The sequence below is a fragment of the Propithecus coquereli genome, unplaced genomic scaffold (genome assembly GCF_000956105.1).
Source record: "Propithecus coquereli isolate 6110/MARCELLA unplaced genomic scaffold, Pcoq_1.0 Scaffold15, whole genome shotgun sequence".
Lineage (NCBI taxonomy): Eukaryota > Metazoa > Chordata > Mammalia > Primates > Indriidae > Propithecus > Propithecus coquereli.
This window is the reverse complement of record NW_012139413.1, coordinates 5,265,014-5,286,615: the sequence shown is the minus strand read 5'-3', so window position 1 is coordinate 5,286,615 and position 21,602 is coordinate 5,265,014. Positions and strand designations below refer to the sequence as shown.

General features: G+C 38.3%; 1 protein-coding gene across 1 annotated transcript in view; it reads left to right on the top strand.

Moving 5' to 3' along the window:
• Positions 1-1,967: 1,967 nt before the first annotated feature.
• PLD1 (phospholipase D1, phosphatidylcholine-specific) overlaps positions 1,968-21,602 on the top strand; it is a 166,258-nt gene continuing 146,623 nt past the window's right edge. The window contains exon 1 of the mRNA XM_012640228.1: positions 1,968-2,014. The gene's annotated coding sequence lies outside the window, so the exon portion shown is untranslated. The remainder of the gene's footprint in view (positions 2,015-21,602) is intronic.

The window sequence follows — 21,602 nt, the reverse complement described above, 5'->3', positions numbered from 1 at the left end:
GGATTTCCCTGGGCATATATGTTTGTAAACCAGATCCACATAAAAGAGATGGTTTTGAATATAATTACATTTTTTGCATGAGCATTTTCATATCTTCTAAAAATATTACACTCTGTAGGGGAAAAAAATTTAATCACACATTGTATGTGACTTCTGCTCTCCACTCTCTCTCTCTCTTTCTCTCTCTCTCTCTCTCTCTTTTTTTTCTTCCAACACCAAAGTAATTATATTTCCACCTGAGGCTTGTTCAACTCTCCCGGCCTTCTCTTGGTTTCGCCAGCAGGTGGGGTACTAGCTCCTTTTTAAGTCATCATCCCTGCGCCTCAGGGCCAACTTTCCCACAAAGGGGATTGTCTTACCCCGCCCCGCAACCTTGTTCTAAAGGGCCCCCCGGAGATGCTGTTGAGCCCTGACCTGAGAGTGGGAAGGGGAGGTGTAAGGTGAGTGAGTGTCAAGTCTGAAATAGTCTCTAGGATGTACGTGACTGACCTTCTTGAAACAATGGCTTATGTTTCATAGGTTTTGAGCAACTTGAATTTTACCAGAAATACACGTAAATCTATTTGGTAACAAGTGAATCAAGTTTTTCTTGCCATATTTGGTCTAGTCTTATGGTTTAGAAAAAACAATAATTGAAGTTAGGAAACCTTGACCATTATGTTAAAACAGGTCTTATTTATAGTAGAAATCATGGAATCAAGTCATTACAGTTGAAACTGTTGTTGGAGTTGCAAACTAGGGGAAAATTATGTATACTGTAAACACATTGTGTTAAAAAGCTGAACATAGATTCTTATTATTTCTTAAACTGGAACATTATTGACTGTGTTTTTAAGATTTAACCGCCTTAAGGAAATTTTCAGTTACATTTTTCTAGAATGAAAAGTAAATTCAAATTGCTTACTTTAAAAACCATAGTGAGTGATACTAAGTTCCATTTTATTTGTTTATTTATTTTGCTTTTAGACATTTATTTTATTGTGTATTGAGAAAAAGGAATAGGAGCCAATGCCTGCTACATGGCAAGAACATACATTTAGCTATGCTTTGCAGCTTTTTATCTTCTAGGCTGGCAGTAATGACATTTAAAACAACAATTTTTGGTATGTCATGCTACACAATGCACATGTATATTATGGCCTTCAAACGTATAAACATTAAGATATTCAGAGGAGTCTAATTATTTAAGTTCCATTTTAAAAGGCAACAAAAGATCCATTTTTCAAAGATATGTCTTAGGTTATAATGTATCCTAAATGTGGGTGGTGAAACTGAATTATAAGAATGCTTTTAAAATTTACGGACACCAAGTCAGAATCAGAAGTTAGAAAATTCTTTGACAAAGTTTCCTCTTGAACGTGTATCAGTTTTTGGACTTCAGTGATTGTTGAGGTTTTAGGCTTATTTAATGCTATAAAAATCTGAAAATAGTGATAGTATGCAAGTTTGATTCTCAGAAACAACAACTTTATGTGTCCCTCTTATGCAATGTGAAATTACAGTGCTATATGTTCCATAACTACCACCCAGCTTGGACAATATAAAAGTCATTTCATGGCCCTAATGGACAGCAGACTATGTTCCCCTTGTTTAAAAATAAATCAGTCTCTTTAATACAGCATCTGAGGAAAAAGAAGGTAGTGAGAGTTCTCTTTGTTTGAGTTTGTGCTTCGGTTTTCTTGGGCAGCAAAAATGAAGCCTGAAGCCTTAGCTCATTCTGTACGTGGGTTTTATTTCTAGCAGCCTAGTGTCTATTTAACATATGGGGAGTGGTTTCAAGTTCATTACTGAAGCTTATAGGCTAAAGTGCTTTGTGGGCTCGGCTACAACTTAAGTTGCCTTTAGGGAGTCGCCAAAACTGGGCTTGGGAACAGGACAGCTTTCCCTGTTCATGTAGGTTCTTAGGGTAGTCAGTTTTTTCCCCTCTCAGCTATCAGTTGCTTTGGAGGTTAGTTCGTAGTAAGGATTCCTTCTTTAAGGTAACATGGAGCAACTACTTTCACGGGGACACCAGGTTAGTAAATAACGTTTTGAACTTTCTGCTGCATGTGTCAGATTTTCTTTCTGTGCTCATGGGGAGATGATTTGACAGGCAGGATAGCAGTTTTGCTGCTGCTGCATTCTTTTAGAAAATAATGTGAGTTTGTTGATCCCACGAAGGTTTGGGGCTTTATGTTTCTCCTTATACTGTATGCATAGTTTGATAGTATTAGGTGCAAATAGAAGCCAAGAAGAAATGACATATATGTGTTGGATTTGCAGTCTAGAAGTTTGTACTTGTTTGTAAGCATTTCAGTTCCCTTTTTTTGTAATTATTTTGTGTCCTCCCATTAAATCTTCTAGGTGTAACTATGATTCTATACTCAGTTGTTTTTATTTTTTTGAACATTAAGCAGCAGTGTGTCACGCCCCAGCTAGCGATGCCATTCCTCACCACACTTGTCTGGTGCACGGTTGTCCCTTGGGCCTACTCCGTGGAGTTACAATGAACCAGAATATCATTTTAATTTTCTCTTTGAAAAGTCTGGCACTTTTCTAGAATGCCTCAATTGATTTGGGCAGAGTGTGCAGGTAGATTAAGCCCAATTGAAACCCTTTGTTAGTTGTCACTGTTTTTATTCTTAAAGGACTCTTCAGAATGTGAGATTATCCTAGGAGTAAATAACTGTAAAAATGGGGTGTGACTTGTAAAACACAAAAGTATTGTTAATAGTAATTAAGAAATTAAGTCAATAAAATTAAGTACCAGGAAAATATCTTCCTTAATCTGATTAATTTAAAGATCTAGAAAGCAATTCTACCTTTGTTAATCTGCACCGAAGCAGTCTGACGTGAAATTGTTCCATAAGAGTAGTTCAATTTCATGATGTCTTAAAGTTTGCAACACTTTATGAATGGTATCTTCTTTTGCTTTTATGTTATTTTAAGTATGCTTTGGTTCAGGGTAATGTACTAATGTTTTAAAATATGCTAATATGCTTCTCTGATTGCCATTTTATTCTCCTCTTTTATTCTCCCCCTGAAAAGTTTAATGTATCAGAAAGGGTCTGTTCTTTCATATTCTCTGTTTAAAAAAAATTAAGGGAAAAGGGAGATAGAAATAGGTATTTAAAAAAATCTTTGAGGTGATATGCTAAAGTTTAAGGATCCTGTTTCCCATGTATGCTGAGACTGAAGTTGTAAAGTTATATCTGCATGCCATTTCAGGGTTACAGAATCAACTGTCTTTTATATCCCTATGACACAATTATACAGCTATATTATTGCCCCCGCCTCTGCAGATATTTTCTTTAACAACAAATCCATTAGGTCATTTTAGCTTTCCAAAAAGTACAAAGATTGCTATGACTTCATCATGCTTTATATATGTGCTATATGTATATACACACACACAATTGCATATACATGCTATTATGCAATTATTAATTATTAAATGCTGTTAATTTAAGTTTTAAGGGGAAACTTTTGTCAACCTGTTTGAAGCTGCCTGATGATTTTAAAGAGAAGTGTTAAGACATTTTACTCATCGATTACTTGTTTGTGCTTAATGGGTATGGGTAAAAGTCTTTAAAAAGCTTATACAAAACTCATTTGTATCTTGTAGATCTCAGTTTCTGTGTTCCCAAGTGCTTCATAGCCTTTTCATCTAGAGATGATAACAAAGCAGAATACTACCGATTAGAAACAGAGATAAACAATGTGGCAAAGGATAGGATAAGAGGGAAACTCCCTAAAATCCAAATTTTGGGGTTTTCCCAGAGCATATACGCATTAAAATAAGTTTTCTCCAAAAGTGAGGAGAAAAAAATCAAGGATTGTAGGGTGTTCAAAATCTGTAAACTTGGGATAAAGTCTCTAAGCAAATCTTAGGTTATTCGTGATTTCAGATATGGAACACACATTGCAATTCTTGTTCTCATCTTGCTGGACTGGTTTGGTTTTGTTACTTCTCTGCCTTTTGGCTAAAATCAAGTAGAGACAGGCATATTTCCTATTCCTTGCCATCTAAGTTTATCTTTGTGCTGATTAATTTTTATCCAATATGCTTTCTTGTTGATATCCAAAGTGCTCTAGATGTCTTATGCATCTCAGACGGTTTATGAACCTAGCCCATGACCCAGTAGTATGTGATACCAATTAATTTCACTAATTTAAAGATCTAGAGAGCAATTTTACCTTTGTTAATCTGCCACCGAAGCAGTCTGGCATGAAAGTATTCCATAAGAGTAGTTCAATTTAATGATGTCTTAAAGTTTGCAACCCTTTATGAGTGGTAGCTTCTTTTGCTCTTGTTATTTTAAGTATGCTTTAGTTGTTAAAATGAATCCGAGTTTCAAAGTTGGAGACAAATCCTTAGGTAAACTTTTCAACTTGAATTGGCTCACATCAAAAACATTGGAAAAATTGAATGGCATTAGAAGATCAAAACTCTGAGGAACGAAATGAATAACTGAAAGTATTAATAGTTGTGATATTAGAGATGGATTTTCTGACTGCTGAGCCTGGATAGATTTTTCACCTGATCCTCCAGTTCCATTCACACCCCAGATCACTCCCTATTCCCACTCATGGTCTTGATCTTTGCAGCACCTGGTTTGGGAGGTGTAGGCTCTTGCTCTGCAGTTTATGGCCTGCTCAGATTCATGCAGTGACTACAATGAACAGTGCCACCCTGCCTGTTCCATGCCAAACCTCCTGGTTCTTGCCCTTCACCCCCTGACCCCTGCCGCCCCCTGGTGCTGGTGTGCATGAGTCTTGTGCTTCTGTATGAGAAAGTGCAGGAGATTCTGATGCTGCCCACCTTAGAAATTCACTATTTTAGTAATGACAGTAAATACTAACTTCCCAGAGGGATTGCAGAAGCTGAGGACAGGTTATACTCCTGGAGTTTATTTGACCACAGACCTCCCCAGTTCTCTGTTTCATTCTGAAGAACCCAATTTAAGTTTGACCTGGAATTTCTGGAGGGTGGCGCGGTAGTAGGAGTCATAGCAGGAGTAGCAGAGTAGTGGTAAAAGTAATAATAACGAATACTCAAAAGGCATTTCTGAAGTGCAACTGCTGTTCTATGTCTCCTGTTAACTCCTCGAAACAACCCTGAGAAGTCGATTGTCTTTATGTCCTCATTTTACGGTTGAGGAAACCATCCCAGAAAGGTTAAGTAAGTTGCCCCAAGTCAGAGAAGCTAGTAAGTAGCAGTGAGAGTATTGTGCCTCAGGGGCTGTGGTGGGGAAAAACTGGTAAATTAATATTTTCAGATAATATAATGCAATATTTATGATCAAGAAGCTACCATATAAATACTGACATTCATGCTGCTCTTCATATCGAAGATGCTCTGTTAATCTATTGCCAACCAGCAAGGCAAGCCATTTGTGTCCTTTTTCTGTTGGGAGGGGGTGGGAGAGCTTGTTCTCTGCTTTCTTACCTGTTCTACCGGTGACCGATAGCAAGAACATGGTGACTAGTGGTAACAGAGGTTGCTCCTGGTCAGTAAATGAGACCAGTGGTGATCAGTCCACGTGGAGAATAAGCCCACTGCTTAAACTCATCTTGGAACCTTTTAGACTTTTTAAATCTAAAATAATAAAGCCACTAAAGCTAAGAATTTGTACCTTCTGATTGTTTAGTTTTAATGTGGCCTGTATGAGTGGCCTCTTTATTCCTGTTCAGTATGACTTCCTGCTGATAATCAAAGCTCTGGTTATTTTGTCAGTCTTGTAGGCTCTCTGAAGTTTAGTGGAAAGCCAACATTATGAGACATGTATTTCCTTTAAAAACATAAATGTGCATTTCCAAAATGTTGGGCCAATAACTTACACTACTAGATTTGGCTAAAATTTAAACATGTGACAAATAAGCTTGGAATCTTTAAAAATATATAACAATGTAGCCCAGATAGATTAAGGAACTAAGACATGAAAAAAAAAAAGAGGAAAGAAAAGAAACCAAACAATAAAAATTCTGATCTTTGGATGGGGAAGAACTTTCTCTTCCCAAAATCAATACAGAAAATCACAAAAGGAAAAGGTCAATAGATTTTAATTTTCTAGGTAGAGGTGTAAAAACTTTAAATACAAAAATGCTCATTGAAGCATTATTTATTACCATGAAAAGCTGGAAATAATGAAAACATACAGTAGAAGAAGAAAATTGCATGATGGGCCATTATAATTTTATTTATGAATAAATTATAATAGGAGGAAATGGTGATGAGGGATCCTTGTTTTTTCCCAGAGACTGAGTCTCACTCTGTTGCCTAGGCTGGAGTGCAGTGCTGAAATCATAGCTCACTACAGCTTTGAACTCCTGGGCTCCAGCAACCCTCCCATCTCAGCCTTCCAAGTAGCTGGGACTCCAGGCATGCGCCACCACACCCCGCTAATTTTTTTTTTTTTTTTTTCTTTTTGTGGAGACAGGGTCTCACTATGTTGTCTAGGCTGGTCTTGAACTCCTGGCCTCAAGCAATCAATCCTCCTGCCTTGGTCTCCCTAACTGCTGGGATTATAGGCCTGAGCCATCATGCCCAGCCAGTGATGATAGATCTTTAAGTTAAAATGCTGGATATTAAATAATTTGTACATCACATACCCGAATGTGTTTAAAATGTATCTAGCTATGTATGTGTTATGCTTAGAGAGACCACAGAAAGCGTGGCCACCTTAATTTAACAGAGGTCTAGGGGTTATTTTGAAGGTGGGATTTCTGATGGTTTGTATTTTCTTATTATACTTTTCTGCATGTCTGTATTTTTAAACATGATTACTTTATATTTAGAAAAAATAAAAGGAAATATTCATGGAGAAAAAAATGAGAATAAGATAGACCAAAATTTAATAGTAGACTTACATTATTCTTAATCTATTTAAGATAGTGGCTCTAAGAATGGTTTTAATTTCCTAAAATTTTTGTAAGTTTAAGGTTTCCTTTAATAAAAATTCATTATTTTATAACAAAGATTAAAATAGATTAGGAGTGACAGGTTAGAGTTGAGGCAAGATCAATTTTTATAAAGGACAGGATAATTTTACTTTGGAGAACAATTATTTTCCTGCACTTATACATTGTGTTAGGAAACTGCCTTTTTTATTTGTCTGCATCAGGCTTAAATTTTAGATGTTACAGCTAATCAAAGTATAAGGTATATAATTTATTTAACAAGGGATGTGGGAGGAAGCTCACTTAAATACTTGAAATGTCAGTACAGGAAACATACTTTGAGGGATTTTCAACGTATCCAGATGAAGGACAACACTTTTTTGTTCAAAAAGCAGTTGATGATATGTAACAAGGGACAAGTCAACATACTAAGACAATCCTTAGAAGAGATGATTTGACTGGAATAAAGAAGATGGAAGAAAACCTTGGAGTAGCAGACTTCCATCTTCCTCCTCCTCATTTTATAGATGAAGGCATTGAAGCCCAGAGTGATTGAGTCCCCAAGGCCACAAGGTTCTGGTAGACTTGATTGGAGCCTTTTGGCGTCCTTTGATTTCCCCATCACTGCTGTTTATAATATCCTATTCTGCCCATTTTAATAGATTTTAGTGAGGATGAATGAAATTATATTTCCATTTATTTTAGGTTGGTAAAAATTAAAAGCTAATACCATTCAGCACTTACCTAATGATGTTTGAGAAAGAGGCAGAAAAGGCTGATTCCTGCTTCTAAGGAAAACCTCCCAACTTCACATGCATGGCCATTGTTCTCACCATTGTTGTCTGAACATTTTGTCCTCGGGTATAGGTTTGCTTAACACAATGTTTATTCTGGAAGGCAGAAGCCACATGGAGAGACTAGAGAACACTTGATACTGAGCCCTGGAGATCACTTTTTAGCAGCTTTATTGATATTATATAATTTACAGATCATAAAGTTAAACTTTTTAAAGTGTACACTTCGATACTTTTAGAATATTTACAGACCATCACCATAATCCATTTTTTGAATGTTTTCATCATTCCAAAAAGAAACTATACCCACTCTCCCTTCCCACTTCTTTTCTTTCCCCCAGCCCTAAGCAGCCCTTGTTTTACTTTCCACCTCTCTAGATCCACCCATTCTGAACATCACATATGAATGGAAATGGAATCATACAATAAGCGAGAATCCTGGAAATTTTAATTTGACGCTCAAAGATCACTTAGGCAAACATGACCTGGTTCCTGTGTAGCCCCCCTTCCCAACAGCGTCCTGAAGTATGAGATTAAGACCAAACAAACTCAGTCGGTGTTGCTACGTATTTTATTAGATTAAAATGACTTGTTTTTGTTTTCTGGAGTCCCTAATTTTTTAACTATTAAAAGTTAAAAAAAAAAAAGGAATGCATACCCGTTAAGACTTGTGTAGGCTATATTGCAAAATTGTTGGGTTAGACCATTGATTATTAGTTGCGACTTTGAGCAAATTACTTGACTTCTGTAAGACTCAATTTCCTTACCTATAAAATGGAGATGATAATAGTACTCACCTTAGAGGGTTCTTGTAAAAATTAAATGAAATAATGTATATAAAAGGCCTGCCACAGTTCCTGATGCATTAGGTGTTGAATGAATGTTAGCTGTTATTGTTATGTGTCATTGAAAATAAAGAATGTTATTTTATTTCATTTTTTATGAGTTTATTTATGCTCTGCTAAAGATTTGAATTGGCTTTTAAGAATATTTGCATACCATTCAACATATACACATACGTACACACACAGAGGAATAAAATATAAAAACCAGGAATCAGGAATGATAGTTTTAGTAGAAATATAATATTCGTGGAAATAATAACAATAGTAATACTAGCCAATATTTACATGGCAGGTTTTTAATGAACATTTCTTTTAGTGTCTGTCCTTGTGAGTTGAGGCAATAATGACAAATCAGAAATGGGTGGAGACCACCAAATGAGAGCCGCAGGCTGGCAGGGACCTTTGATGGTCTCTAGTCCACCCTCACACCTGTGCATAAGACCTTGCCACAGATGACAGCTGGATGTGGTGTGCCATTGGAACTCAGAGTGAAGGGTGAGTTCACCATCTCGCAATATGGATAGGTACCATTTATACGTATTGTAGGCACCTGCTATTAGCTAAGCTAGAATTAGAACCCAAGCTAACTCCAAACTATATAATTAGGATGTAAAATTGCCTACTCAAGGCAATCAGTTTCCTTGTTAATAGCTCTGTTTTATAGAATGGTCTTACACATATTAAACTGAAATGTACACTATTGAAGGCTCCCAACCTCCCACCCCAAGAATCACAGTAGCTTCTACATGGAGAACCAAACACCTAATTAGATGGTCCTTCAGATATCTGAAAACAGTTATCATGGCCCTCACTTTCTTGCTCAAACACCCAGTGTCACATTTATTGTTCTTTAGATACTCCAACCCATTGCACCTCGTCTTTTTTCCTGGAATAGGCTTTCCAATCAGGTGTGGTCAGTGAACTTCTAAATGATCTTCAAGATTTCTTTTCAATGTGCCTCACCAGCGACAAACTTCTCTCGGTTCCTGCTACTCTTCTGTTCACACTCTGAGAATTTGCTGTGTCCTCCCCTGGACTGTGAGCCCTGAGGGTGTGCTCTGTTTACCTTTGTGCTCCTAAACCCCATCTCAGCACCCAACACATGGTAACTGCTCAATAAAGTGGAAGAGAGAATGTTGATCTTACTTTATGTAGATACCTAACTATATCTGATTTTAGAAAGGTAGAAACTAGAAGTGTTTTTGGATACCAACTGTGTAGGCAAACCTTGATTACCTGAGAGCTAAAGCAGATAAACAAAAAGCCTATGGCCTCTCCTAGACCAAAAGTAAACATCATCTTGGGGAATAAGATTGTGAAGGTCTTTCATTTGGTTTTTGCATCATTCATTTTGGCTTGTAAATGAAAAAGTGCCCACTAATATCCCGATGTAAGTAAAGTGCTTGTCTGTTGGGCAAGGTTGATACCTACCACCTTTGCTCAGAGAAATTTAGATAAAATAATTGTAACATTTGACAATGTGGTTGAATGGCAAAGTCCACAGGAAACTTATTACCTGTGTTCAAATAAATGCTGATAAGAAGATAACAGTCCAAAGTTACACTTTTGTTTTAATCTGAGACCTTAGCAGTTTTTCATGGAGTATGTATAGAGATTTTTCCTTTAAAGCATGGACAGAGGGTTAATTTAAGGAAAAGTATATTAACTGGAACAACAAAGGAGCCAACCTATATCTGAAGGAAAGAATGTGGATCTCACCAAGGATTTACTGTAATTCATAAAAACTGGTCCACATCTTGAATGGATTAATTAGGGCCGAACTGGAACATTCTACGTGGAATGAGCCCAGGTACTGGTGGTATTATCTGGGAGTCTCAGGACTCACCATGTGCCTACTCTGAGAGCTAGACTAAATACCTCCCCACTCTGTGGATCCTAAGAAACACTGCTTCTTGACACCTGAGTTTGATTTTGCCCGTCTTCTCCATCCACTGTGAGTCTTTTCCTCCCATCTGCATTGTTACGACACTAGAAACCTCAGTAAAGCCACCTTCTGCTCCTTCCTTTTCCCTGGTTTTGCTCTGGTGGAGGCCTGGGGGGCTGCTTCTGCTCCGAGTAGTCCCCAAAGGTCTGTCTAGATCTGATGGAGGAAGAGCCAGGTGTGGAATTTTAAAGTTGAAGTAGATACAAGGGTGTGTATTCTGAGACGAGGAAGGAGGCTGTTCTGGAGAGTGCTGACAGGGGTGACCCGGGGGCTGATGGGGAACCTCTTGTTTTAGGAAGCTCTGCATTTCCAAAGGCTTTTTTACTGTTGGATGGTTCAGTGTGTTAGAAGGTTCTCCTTTATGCTGAAGTGACATGGGCCTCTTTAGAATATCCAATCCTGTATTCCAGCTCTACCCTTTGGAGCTATGGAAGAAATATCTCCTTACACCCATAGATCTTGGTACATTTGAAAGGCCTCTCGTTTTTGTTCAGCCTAGAAGCTCCAGATTTATTCAGCCATTCGCCACAGTATCCTGATTTTCAGACTCTTCCTCAACCCAGTCCCTATTCTCTGACCATCTATGGTTTGCCCTTGTTGTTGTTCTGTGGTCTTCAGACTGAATACAGTGCTCCAAATGTAGACTGAATAGTAGGCTGGAATTATCAGCTACTTCCTGGGATACCACTTTTCTAATAATGAGTTCATCAGATATTAATAATAATATTAACATGTGCTCTTTTTTGGACAGTTATTATTTTCAAGGCAATGTGTCAAAGTGCCTTATATATGTTATGCCATTTCATTTTCACAACAGTGCTATGATTGGCACTACTATTGTATTTCCTTGATTCTAGGACATTATTAAAGATAAGATACACCGTTAACTAAAGTTGAACTTTTTAGGGAAAAGTAGAGCAAAGAAAATTCCATCACATTAAATGTAGATGTAAAATGCAATAATCATGCCAATTTCAGAAAAGTTAAAATATGTGTGTGCTGGGCAAAGGGGGACAGAAAGCACATCTTACAATCAAAGAAATAGGCTATCTCCATTTTCTGGATGAGAAAACCAAGACTTAAGGAATTCGTGTGATTGCCACAGTATGGGACTCAGAGCCAGCTCTAACTGTAGCACTTGCTCCAGCCACTCGCTGTGCTCCCTCCCAAGTAGCCCTAATGTGATGTTGGCTGACCCTAAATTCCCAGGGCTTTCTCATAAGAAGAGCAGCCAGTCTAGGTAACCACCAGCCTTTGCTTGTGTGTGCGTGTGTGTGTGTGCGTGTGTGTGTGTGTGTGTGTGTGTTTAAGCTTAACTGTAGATGCAGCATAGATGTACACATTTATCCTGTTAAATTTTGTCTTTTTGTTTAGCAGTGAACAACTTTGTGTATATCTCTATCCCCATATTTCTAAAATGTGACACCAGTTCAAAAGTATAAATGTTTTTGTGGCTTTACAAACCTACTGTTAAATTTTGCATGAGAATGGTGTATCCATGAACAATGCCACCAGAAATGAGGTTGGTTTAGCATAATTGTTACTAGTTTTTAATACGACCATTACTAGTCTCATGTGGACTGGGAATTTGGGTCTGTTGTGGGAAGCTCATGCATGTGATTCTCTCCTGGGATTCCTCATGCCCCTGGAAGTCCCCATCCTAGGCTGACTCTGGCCTGTGGCTTCCCAGCCAGTACTCCTTTGGTAGTTAATATGTGACTCCAGGTTATAGTGGCCTCTGGCCTTCACTTTGAGTCAGATCGTTGGGGCTGAAATGCCTTAAACTTTGCCCTGCTTCCCACTTGCTTTCTGACTTTGAGCATGCTCACTTCTTTCCGTTTCCTTTATTGTAAACCCCTGGGTTATTTGATGCAGTTTGTAGAAAATCTCTGAAACCAAAGGACGATTCATGACAGTAACAGACTAAGAGTGTTGAGGATTAAAAGCAATTCTTTTTATAGTTCCACGGTTGTTGAAGGAGGGATATCTTGCAAACTTTTTAGCAGATACCTGGATGATTAATTAGCAAGAAATCTATTCAAATTGTTCTAGTTCCCCCTAGATGAAGACTCGGAGAGTGACAGTAGAAAGTGCTAAGAATATGTCATTGAAGGCTTTAAGGAAAAGAAACTGCCTAGTAGACTTCAAGTGACAAAAAGGATAAAACTCAAAGAAGAGAAAGAATTTTAAACTGTATGCCCTGCGTCATTCTCTTAGTTCTGGGAAGTTTAGGGTTGGAAATAGAAAATAAATGTAATTTATTTTTCATTTTTAAAATGGGAACAAAGAAAAAAGTCAAATATACATCTTACCTTCTACTAAGGCTGCCTTGGGTTATGCATGACTTTTACAGGTGGAGTTATTAGGGCTTTATAACTCTGTTTACACAGGTAAGAAATATTGAGAAAAATGAACTTCATCAGATGCTTCCTTAGATTCTGACAAATAATCCAACATAACTCATATCTCTTGTGAGAGGATGGCTACTGTCCTGCACTTCTCAGCCAAACATGTAGGCCACTTTCTGTCTGAATAATGTGTGCCACTTAAAACGAAAACCATAAACCTTATTGAAAAAACTCAAGTTTAAATCCAGTTTAAACTCAAGTTTAAGTTAACTTTAGTGTTGTATATGTGCTCAAAAAATGTGTAAATATGCAAAAGAAAAAAGCAACCTTGAAAAGAAGTAATTCCTGGATTGTGAAGGAAGATGGTGATATCATAGAGATGTTGAGTTTTATTAATCCTTAGGGCAGCTCTACTCTGCCTGATGAATGATTCAGTATTTGCCGAAGACTTAATATATTTTTATTTGCTACATGATACGTGCTTCTAAAGACATGGGTTTGGAAATTTTAGAAGAGGGTGGAACCATTGGTACACTCGCTATAGATTCAGCTATTGCTTCTATCATCAGTTATCTGGAAATCTTATAGATCCTTTATAAATATTCTTATCTCCACTATCCAGGAGATGGAAAGTCCTGATACAGCCACAGAAAGCTGGCTTTGTTCTCTCTGAGTACGACGCTTCTGTCATATTTTCCTTCTCAGATTTTCTTTCCTGTCATAAAGGAAATGCATCATTTTGGAGGTAGTCTAAACCAGTATCTCTTGAGCTGATGTGCGTATGAATCACCTGGATAGCTTGGTTGCTGGAGCGTGGTCAAGAGTCTGCATTTCCAATGAGCTCCTGGGTGATATCTATGCTGCTAGTCCATGGACCACACTTGAAGTAGCAAAGCTCTCTAAGTTTCTACTGTTAATGCATCTGTCAGACAGACAGATGGTGGAAAAAGGTGGGCAATAAAACAAACATGAAATGGAGGAGCCTCGAATGTTCATTGATCACTGTGATTACTTTGGCCAGTTTCCAGTCAAGTTCAGATAAGCAGCAGTGCACATCGTTTAAGAACTTGGGCCCTGCAGTCCTCTTCCTGCCACCCAGTTGCCGAGTCACATGGGCATGCTACTCATCTCTCTAAACCTCTGGTTCTGAATCTGTGACACGCTAGTAACATGAAAACCTGCTTGACAGGTTATTGCAATGATTAAATTATATAATGTATGTAAAATACTTAGTGCTTGCTAAATATTAGCTATCGCTAGTAATAATCTAGGAAACATTTATTGAACACCTATTGCATGCCTGGCATATTAAGGTAGGTATGTAAAGGTTAAAAGGCATTTCTTTAATTTCAGTGAATATTTAACTGGTTTATTTGGGAGTCCCTAGAGTTGAGATAAGGTCTAAAACTATTGACTCCAAGGTCAGAGGCCTTTCTGCCTACTTCCGTTTACATGCTCATTGGCTATTTCTTACGCTGAGTAGACATATTAAAGCAAACCAGCTTTAAGTGAAACCCATGCACTGAGTCATAGTGAGTTTAACATGTTTTAACTTTTAAAACGGAGTGACTTATATTTGGTCCCTTCTGTTCCAGTGAGTTATCTCTGCGAATGGAAATTAAAGGGCAAGTTTTCATTTTGCTTCGTTTCTTTATCAGCTGAACTGTTTTGCTTGAGCAACTAGAACTGAGTGATATCAAACAGGCACAATCAATTTCTACTCTGGTAGATCAAATTCTGAGCATATACTTGCCTTCCTCTTCTGGTATCTATCTCTTAAAGTGCCTTTAAAAGGATTCTGTCTTTGCACAAACTAACTTGTTTTTCTAATAAGAGACCGAAATATTTGCACCTTGCCTCTTTCCAACAGTCACTCAGCACAAAGGCATGTGTGCCTTCGAAAAGCTGGATATTCCTGCTTTTTATCCACCTTTTGTGCCTTTTTTGGAAGCCTGTCTTGAAAAAGAAATGATCACTGACCCAGGATTTCTCTTTTATTTATCTAATTTTTTTTCAAGTTACTGAAACTCACATGCGTGTTCTGAATTTAACAATAGTTCTCTTTGTTATACATACTTTTGTAATTTTTTAAAAAGATACTAGTTTGGGAGAAACTCCCCCAGTGTGACTTTTGTAATTAATTCACTGAGCAAGGTCTTCAGACAGTGGAAACAGTGGAATTAAAGTAATATTCAATACAGACATTGACAGATAACTTTCTTTAAGTGCTTTAACCATGTCTTTTTCCCTTTTCTTTTTTATTATAAGTAGCAATTTGTCCATTTTTGTTGCAAGAAATGTAAAAGTGATTTTTGCCTTTGGTTATCCCTCTGTAGGATCAAGGAAAATTACCTGCTCTTCCTTCAAATGTTGATATATATTGATTTATTTTTATAACTCTGCTTATTCCTCCTATGCCTTTGCTGATTTTTTTTTTTTTTTTTTTTGAGACAGGGTCTCATTCTGTTGCCCAGATTAGAGTGCAGTGGCATCATCTCAGCTGACTGTAGCCTCCCACTCCTAGGCTCAAGTGATCCTCCTGGCTCAGCCTCCCGAGTAGTTGGGACTATAGACATGGGCCACCCCACCCAGCTAATTTTTGTATTTTTTGTAGAGACAGGGTCTCACTACGTTGATCAGGCTGGTCTCAGGAATTCCTGGCCTCAAGTGATCCTCCCGCCTCAGCCTCCCAAAGTACTGGGATTACAGGTGTGAGCCACCATGCCCTGCCTGCTTTTGCTGATTTTTAAAAAACACTCTATTGTGATATAATTCACAAATCATAAAATTCACCCATTTAAAGTGAACAGTTCAATGGTTTTTAGTATATTGACAGCGTTGTCCTTCCATATTTTTGCTAGCACATTTTTCTCTTCTCTTTCTACTGTATATGCCTAAGACCCTCCCTATTACCATTACTTTAATGAATTTTGCTACTACTTATATTTTGGGCAGATATAGGTAACATAACAATTATTTTTTTAAAACTAGTAACTTAAGGCACTTCCTGATTACATCGTGGCTTTTTATTAATTTATATCAATGCCAGTTTAACAATGAATTAATAATCTATAAATGATGCCCATGTATTACGAAGCCTGGCATATTCTTCATCACTTCTCCTATCTTTTCTTCCCCCTAAACTTCAACCTCCACACACATCCAGGTTAGCTTGTTTACCTTAAATATTGAGTTGTTTCTCAAATGTGACAGAACTGAACTCTGATGGTTCCATTAAGGCATTACTTCACACAGCTGAAACTCATCTGGAAATCATCATTCACTGTAGCAACTTTATAAGAAGAGAAGAGCTGGTTTTCTGTTTAGCAGAGTATCTTTATATTTGTGAGAGAACATTATTGTTTGGGTGGGTAATAAAAAAAATACAAGCAAGTGAAAGTGATGTTATTTATCCTACAAAATCCTATTTTGGGCAGCCCAAAATTATTTTTACTAAAAACTTTAGCTCTAGTATCAGAGAATCAAGACCACTCTGGGGGGAGGTAAAGTCTAAATGTCTTAACATCACTTGCCTTGTACTCTATGTCCAGGTACATTGCACCTTTTTTTTTGTTTCCTCAAACCTGTCTTGGTTATGGAGATAAAATATAGTGGTCAGATGGAAGAGACATTTAGAATTTGGCAGGATTTATTAGTTGATTGGATAAAGGGAGTTAGGGAAAGAGAATTGCTAAGGATGAGTTCCAGGATTCTGGTTTATGCAGCTGGGTAGATGATATTTCCAATTTATTCAGGAAGGAATCATAAGACTAGGAAATGTTTTGTGGTTAGAAGATGATGAATTCCGTTTTGAGCATATTAAGTTGAGATTATTTATGGGATCACCCAGTGGGGATGTTCATAGGCAGTTAGATATATAGGTCTGAAGCTCAGTAAAAAGAACACTGTTGGAAACAGTTCCTGAGAGCCCAGTAGACACCAGTGGCTGGCAATATAGAAATGGCCTCTGTCTTCAGAGGGCTCCCAGTCTTCCAGGGGAGACAGATGCCAAGTGGAAAGGAATGTACTCAATGCTGGTGTCACCTGGGAGCCATAGAAGCACCAAGGAATGGAAACATAAGCATGTATTAATATTTTAACCATTAGAGTGGGTGAGATCTCCCTGAGAAATGTGTAGAAAAAGAATAATTCCAGGACCCTGAAGATTATTAGCACATATATGTTGAGCACAAGGAGAATAGCATCAAAGAAGACTCCATCTCAGTCAGCAGAGAGGGAGAAGGAAAACTAGAAGAGTATAGGAACATGGCAGCCAAGGGAAGAGACCCTTAAGAAGACAGAGTCGAGGGTTATACAACAGAAAGTTTAAGTGAGGCAAGAATGGGGAGGTGTCCTTCAGATTTTGAAATGTGCAGGTGGATATAAACTTTGATGAGGGCTGTTTGGTGGAGTGTGGAGGTAGAAGCCAGTTACAGCAGGTAAAAGAGTAAAGGAGGAGTGATGAAACAGGAACAGTAAATAACTTTCTTAGGAAGCTGGCCTTGAAAGGAGGGTGAGAGACATTGCAGGAAAGTCATGTAAATACCAGTCTTTGCAGTCAAGTGCTTTTTCTCCAGCCATGTTTAGAAGCCTTGAGGTAGATACCAAGAAGGCAGATAGTTGGACTGGCTCAGGATTGAATTTTTCCAGATGACTACAACAGAAGGACTATGGGACATACAAATGGAGATTTGGGGGAAGAGAAGAGAGTGTTGGGCCATGCACTCAGCCAGATGAGCAGGGGCATGAGGTGCAGAAGGGGCCGACAGAGACTTAACAGCTTGTTGGAGAAACAGTGGTTGCTGGGTATCAGGGTGTTCTTGGATGAAAGTCGCCTGCACAGCTGTCCACCAGATAGCACAGTGATTTCTTAATTTTAATAACGAGTGAGTCATACGCGGATCTCTGGCCATTTTGTCATAAACCCTACATTTGAGATGTTTTGCTGGCTTGGGGGCAGTATGTAACACCACTAATATTCATGCTCATTCATCACACCAGAGGGGAATGGAAGAGATATCTCTATCATTCTGGCTGTATTATTTCCTTTTCTAGCTTTATTTCTTTTGTTAAAATTAACCAGAATTGATTTGTGTTCATTCTAATAAGTAGTTTAGTTAGGCACAAGGCAAGAGGACTGGTTTCCAAACACCAGGTTTCAATGAGGAGAGTTTATAGAGAATTGTATACCTCTGAACAGAAAGGCAGTGGAGAAAGCAGGGAACGTGAAATTCCCTGAGACATGAGTCTCAGACCTACCGTGTACACAGTATAACCTTAATCATTTTGAGTCATTGCTTCTTCAGATGAAAAGAGGGTTAAAAATAATACTGTTTGCTCTATAGGATTATTAGGAAAATTCAATGAGGTTTATACATAAAAAATGCTTGGTAATCAGAAAGCATTATGCACACGTTGTTTTCTGCTCTGCCCAAATTGTGAGCGGTTCTAATTCTTATTGATATTCCTTCATTCCGCATTTGGTCCACAAACAGTGACTGAGAGCCCATTAGACCAGAGTCATTCAAGATGTAGAGATGGCCTCTCCCTGAGACGTGCACTCAGAGAACTCAGAGTCTTCCAGAGGAGACAGAGGCCAAGTGGAAAGGAATATGCTCAATAGACTTGCTTGGATGCCACAGAAGCACTGAGAAAGGGCATCTAAACCAGGCTGGGAGGTCAGGGGAGGAGGCTCCCTGGAGGTGGTGGTGAGATGAGTCTGAATGGACGATAGGAGTCAATCAGTGAAGGAAGGGGTTGGAGGAAGGTGAAGCTGCAGAGGGAGCAGGCTTTCTGAGCGATTGGAGGGTGTGGAGCATGTCCGGTTCAGTCCAGCTGAGCAGGGAAACATAATACTTTCAAAAGCTTGCCTATGAGTCACAGCGAGAGAGAAGTGACAGGTAGAAGGGAACATACGTGTAATTGAGATGCTTGAGAATATTTTAAGTGGTGATGAGGGAAAGCAACAGAAGCAGGAAAAGTTGAGGGAGTTGATTGAAGGAGTAATGAGAGGAGGGTCAGAAACAAGCACAGTGGGGAGACAGGAGAGGCGCAGGAGGGGCCTCTCCCAAGGTTTTGGTGGGGAAAGATCCAAATACACGAGTAAGGTGAGGGATATTGAAAGAGTTTCACTTTTTAACCTCCTTTTTCAGGGCGAAGTGAAATGCATAAGGTCATTTTATATCCCCAGTGCCTAGCATGGTGCTCAGCACCTAGGGGGTGCGCAGTAAATACCCACTGAGTGAGTTACCACCGTCCTGAGAGGCTCTCGAGAAGCCCCGCAAAACAGAGCGACTGGAAAGCAAGATGGCTTGTCGGTCGGCTGGCGCACATTGACTCTTTCCAGTTCCTCCAAGCCTGCCTTGTGCCTTGCCATTTCCTGTTAGCATTGATGCAACCTGTGTGCTTCTGACCTTCGGGAGTGTCACAGGAGGCAGGTGTCTTGAAAATAGCTCTGTTCCTTAACAGCATGCATGGGAACGGCGGTTTCTTGAGCAAGGACCAAACTGAGTTCTTTCCCAGCGAGGCTGACAGCCTGTCCGCACCCACTAAGCAGAGTCTGGGTGCAGCTTAGACAAGAGCAGTTTATCCTGCCTGTCTGGTTGTCTTTCTTACACATTTTGGAAAGGGTTCAAAACTGCATTATGTGGAAAGAATTCAGCCCTGAAACAAACTTGTATAGGCAAGCAGAGCGCAAATGAGTAGCAGGTTCTAGTGTTGCCTCTGCTTTGTCTGTGTGGCTCTGGGCCTCTGTCTTGTGAGTGCATTGAAGGGAGTTGGACCAGATGAATGCCTACATCATCATGTGTACTTGGCGTTAGTGACCGGGCTTTGTATCAATTGGTTTCTTCAGTCTCACCCAGTGTTTGCCACTAAATACGTGAGCCATACAGGTTTATTGAATTGAATTGCATTAATTTCTATTCCTTCTAACACACACACCCACATACCCACACAGATGCACACAAAGTAAAATAGTGCTCACTGATTATGTAATTCCATTCCTTTATTTATTTCTTCTCAACAAATACTAAAGATATGAGATAGAACAGACTAGATTTCTTTAAGAGATTGCAAGAATCTTAAAGCCTCCAAAGTGTAGGGTAGGAAGAGTTAGGGGACCTGTGTAGGCTCAGAGAAAGTAGGCTGGGATCACACAGCAATGTTTGTTAAGGGGGTGGAACTGGGACATCTGGACACAAGTTTAATTTATTGGTATTCTGGGTTCTCAAGGAGCTCACAACTAGCTCAGTAAGAAGGAAAGAGCTGCAAACAGATACATGTCAGATTTGTGTGAGGGAGACCGAAGGAACGACAAACCATCAAGTCCTCTTTGTACTCCTTGCTAATTGTTTGCTAATTGCATTCTCTTCCCACCTTCCCTCCATAGAGGTCACCACTCTTCTGAAGTTGTTATATATCATTTAATCAGTTGCTTTTTATGTAATACTTCTATATCTGTTTATCCATAGACAACGTGCAGTATTGCTCTGTGTTTTTTAATCCTAAACGAAAACTTTAAGCTGGCTTTTTTTTTTGCCAAACTTTGGGTTGAGATTTATTCATGCTGATACATGTAGTTCTGATGCATTTGTTTTCTCTGCTGTATAGAATTTCATTAAAAAATATCAGTCATTTGTCCATTCAGTTGTCCAGTTTTCTTTATTGTGAATAGTGCTTTACTGCCCATTTGAGTATGTCTTTTATACCCCCATGGTTAGTTGTTTTGTGAATATACTTAGATGAAGAATTGCTGGGTGGTGGATTCTGCCATTTTCCAAGTTCATGAGATATCATGAAATTGCCTTCTCAGTGGTTAATTTCCATTCACACTCCTACTAGCAGTGCATGAGAGTTCCATTTCCTCGCCAAAACATTGTCACTTCAGACTTGCAAAGACTTTACCAATCCAATGGATATAAATTGGCATGTCATTGTTGTTTCAGTATGACTTCCCTGATTACTGGAAATATTGAGCATATTTAAAGTGTTATTGGCAATTTAGAATTGATCTTCTGTGAGGTGTCTATTATACCCCTGCCCTATTTTCTATTGTATTTTTGGATCTTTTTCTTATGTATTTACAAAAGTTCTTTGTATATTCTACTTATGTCTTCTCCCAATCTGGGCTTCTTTAAATTTTTTTTTGTTTAATTTTGCCATTTGTCTAATAGAAGTTTTAAACTTCAGTGTAGTTGAATTTATCAGCTTTTCCTTTATGATTTGTACTTTCTATGTGGTGTTAATATTCCTTCCTGACTCTCAGGTCTTAAGGACATTCTTCTATGTTTTATTTCAAATGTTTAAAATTTTGTTATTCACATTTAGGTCTTTAATACTAAAAAAATTTTTTCGCATTTAGGACTGTAATATGGAAACTATTCTTATGGGAACTGTAAGGTGGAGAAATACTTTTATTTCATATTTCTTTATGAATTTCCAGTAGTCTCAATATCATTTATTAAAGAGTCCATTCTTCCCCACTGATTTTTTCATGCCACTCTGTCATATACCAAGAACTCAATGTTTGCATGGGTTTGTTTTGGGGTCTCTGTTTGGTTCTATTTGTCTATCTATTTCTGTCCCAATACTGTACAATTTTAATTTTTCTGGGTATATAATAATTCTTGATCTATCTGATAGGGCAAGTCTTATTTGCTTATTCTTATAATTTTCCTGTTGTGAATTTTAAGATCATTGTCAAGTTCTGTGAGAAATTCTTTGCAATTTGAATTAGTAGGTTAGTTTGGGGAAAAGCAACATTTATTTGTTCATTCAATACCACACTTAT